The sequence below is a fragment of the Lathyrus oleraceus genome, chromosome 7 (assembly GCF_024323335.1).
Source record: "Lathyrus oleraceus cultivar Zhongwan6 chromosome 7, CAAS_Psat_ZW6_1.0, whole genome shotgun sequence".
Classification (NCBI taxonomy): domain Eukaryota; kingdom Viridiplantae; phylum Streptophyta; class Magnoliopsida; order Fabales; family Fabaceae; genus Lathyrus; species Lathyrus oleraceus.
The window spans coordinates 4,617,891-4,621,834 of record NC_066585.1 but is presented as its reverse complement, the minus strand read 5'-3'; positions in this window follow the sequence as shown (position 1 = coordinate 4,621,834).

The following is a 3,944-nucleotide window of genomic DNA, read 5'->3' as shown; positions in this document are numbered from 1 at the left end:
CACTGTTAAGAGAAAACACTCAGATAGATGATTATTTGAATAGGTTCAGATTGGTAAAGGCTAGATGTGTCACCCCGGTGCCAGAACATGAATTGGTCGAAATGGCCGCAGGGGGACTAGATTATTCTATAAGGAAGAAACTAGATACCCAGTATCTGAGGGATATGGCACAATTAGCAGATAGGGTGAGACAGGTCGAAAGGTTAAGGGACGAAAAATTCAGAGCAAATAAGAATAAAAAAGAGAGGGTAGCCTACGTAGGGGTTCGTCAAGATGATGAGTACGACGAAAACAAACCAAGTAACTTTGACGAACAAGAGATTGACCTAGCAGAACTGAAGCAAGGCTCACCTTATTCGTGCAAAGTGCTAACTCCGTCGAACGGAAACCCAGTCGAAACCAACGATAAGTTCCCCAAAAGGACTTATACGTTCGACATCACTAAATGTGACGAAATCTTCGATCTGTTGGTTAAAGATGGTCAATTAATAAAACCGCCAGGCGCTAAAGAACCGCCTATGGAACAACAGAAAAAGAGAGGTTTTTGTAAATACCATAATTTTCTGGGCCATAAAACGTCTCGTTGTTTCCTTTTCAGGGATCTCGTTCAAAATGCTATCCGTGACGGAAGGCTGAAGTTTGGTGACAAACCGAAACAACAAATGAGGATCGATTCGAATCCTATGCAGGCAGTCGAAGCCCACTACGTTGAACCATCCATCGTGAACATGGTGGAGGCCGAAGTTGCTCCTGATGGCAATTTGGAAATGGTGGAGGCCCCTGGAAGTTTCGACACAAATATCAACATGGTCGAGATTGCTGATGATCTCGCAAGCCAAAACGAAGTTGAAGTTACTGAAGGCTTCGACAACCAGAAAAGAACGGAAACTACTGAAGGTTTCGACAAGAAGGACGGTGACAATACTGCCGAAAATATGAAGTTTCGACAAGAGGAGAATTGGGACCGCTTGGGACAGCCAAGTGGGAAGTATGACTATCTTGTGAAGTACAATACGCCGGCAAGCTCTCAGATCGACATCAACACAATCCAACCAAGCGGTTGGGGAGATGCTTCTTCAGACGACAATGAAGAAACAGTCGAGACGATTGAGCATTCCCCTAATACGAAAGAGAAGGTTACTGAAGACCTCATTATCGAAAACAAGGCTGCTGAAGGCCTTGATCCTGACCAAACGAAGAGAAGTGATATCGCCAACTGCGTCAACGCTATGGGGCCTTTCAGTAAAGAAGTCACAAAAATCAAAGCGGAAGCCGCTAACGGTCCCTCGAAGCCTGTGGTCAGTGGGATTCTGCGTAGGACAATGGAAGACCCCAGAAGAAATTGGAACGAATGCTGTTGCAAACATGGTCCCAGGACCATATCTTGGTGCTGCTGCCCAGAGAAAGAGTTCGACCAAACACCAAAAGGCGTCGAAGGCGAAGAAGAGAGATTCATTAGAAAGATGAACGAATTAAGCATCGCCGACGAACGAAATGTTGGGGTAAATATGGTGGAAATATCTCAGAAGGACCAGGCCGAAGTGGGCGAAGATCATCATCGAAAAGAGTACCAAAGGCTGGCGTACCCTAAAGAGGAGGAAAACTTGATAGAATTCATCAAGAGGTGCCAAAGGATGAAAACCGAAGTGATGTTGTGCCCACGCTGCAGTGCAATCTTCGACAGGAAGGCAGCAACCAACCTGGAAGCAGTGAATAAAGCCAAGAGGAAAGAGAATTGGGGAACAGTGAGATATGACCCAAGGAGAAGTGATCACCACCAGTGGAGACACGGAGAAAGACGCCAAAACACCTATAAACCATTTGACAAAGCAATGGACGACAAATGGGTTCAACCCATTAGAGACGCCCAGGGGCAGAAGAAATGGGGAAAGTTTGAGGTTCAGAGAGGCGCGTCGATGGAAGGCAAGAAGGAAATGGAAAAACACAAGCCAAGACCATATCCTTCAGAGAATTACAAAGGCAAAAGCCCCATGTCCAGATCCCAATGGAGGAGGTTCTAGAGGCAGAAGAGGGCAGAAATAGAGGCGGCGAAAAAGAACCTGAATGGAAAAGACGAAGCAGAATCTAGCAACAATCGTCAGACAAGGAGCAGAAAAAAGACCCCCCCCAGATCAATCCTGGCAGTGCTGTCGAACCAGTGGCGACGAAGGCGAAGAACCAGGAAGATGACGAAGTAACTGACAGTTTCAACTCTGACTCAGAATCATCCTTCAACGTGATCTGCAACGTGGTCTCTGTTCTCCCTAGAGACTATGATAGAGTCATGGAGGTTGAAGACGAAGAAGACGAGATGGAGGAGGAAACAATGGCACACAGGCCCGTCTGTTACTACGTGATGAATAACGGGTGCGTCGAAGAGCAGAATGCTTTCTTCGAAAGACCAGACGACTCCATGAAAGCGCATTTGAAACCTTTGTTCATAAAAGGGAAGGTGGAGAATATCGGTGTGAATAAGATACTGGTGGATGGGGGAGCAACAGTGAATTTGATGCCCCATTACATGCTGAAGAAGATTGGAAAAGACGATTCAGACGCGAAACCTCACAATATGGTGCTGTCGAATTATGAAGGAAAAGTAGGAACAACTATGGGCGTCATCCAAGTGAACTTAATTGTTGGAACCATAACAAGGCCAACAATGTTCATAGTCATCGCTTCAAAGGCCAACTACAACCTACTGCTTAGAAGGGAATGGATTCATGGTGTGGGAGCCGTACCCTCTTCGATGCATCAACGAATAGCCATATGGAGGCCAGACGGGATCTTCGAAAACATTGAGGCAGATCAAAGCTACTTCATGTCAGAGATAAACAATATCAACAGCCAAAGCTTCGACAAAAACCTGGCTCACATACCTCCATGCAGTCCAGCCGAATTCGATTTAAAGGCGACAGACAATGCCTACTGCTCCATGTACCTTCATCCTACGCATGGTTTCCAGTGGGATAAAGAAGTGATTGGCGAAACCTACATGTGGGGAACTACTCACATAGCGCCAACAGGATGGGGAAGCGAATTTGACGATGACGAGTGAACAATCAGTGCTCGAAAAGATTACGGCTTACATAGCCGAAAACAAACTCAAAGAGGCCCTTGAGGCTGAAGTAAAATACATGGCTGTCGAAGCCAGCAAAGAAAACCCCAACAAACAATGTCCCCAAGGAGACGTTGCAGAAGATCACGATAACAACCAAATGGGCGAATGGCAACACCAAAAGCTTGACGCCATTTATGACGACGAACCCCTAGGGTTCGAAAAAGATTCAGTGTCAACTAACGAGAAGATGGTGGCGCAGGATCCATTAGAAGAAATAAACTTAGGAGTGGGGGTAGAGAATAGACCAACCTACATAAGCGCAAAAATGGACCCCCAGTTCAAGGTCGAAATAGTCCAGTTGCTGAAAGAGTTCAAAGAATGCTTCGCATGGGATTATGACGAGATGCCTGGTCTTGACAGAAGTTTGGTCGAAATGCAGTTGCCGATAATGGAAGGAAAGAAGCCAGTAAAGCAGACTCCGAGACGCTTCGCACTAGAAATCCTGTCGAAAATAAAAGAAGAGGTCGAAAGACTTCTAAAATGCAAGTTCATCCGCACAACCAGGTATGTCGAATGGATTGCAAATATTGTTCCAGTGATTAAGAAAAATGGCAAACTTAGGGTATGCATTGATTTTCGAGACTTAAACTCGGCTACCCCAAAGGATGAATATCCTATGCCAGTGGCAGAAATGCTCATAGATTCTGCAGCCGGCCATGAGTACTTAAGTATGTTAGACGGATACTCTGGCTATAACCAAATTTTTATCGCTGAAGAAGATGTTCCTAAAACGGCTTTCCGTTGTCCTGGAGCAATAGGAACGTACGAATGGGTAGTAATGCCTTTTGGTTTAAAGAACGCTGGAGCAACTTACCAACATGCTATG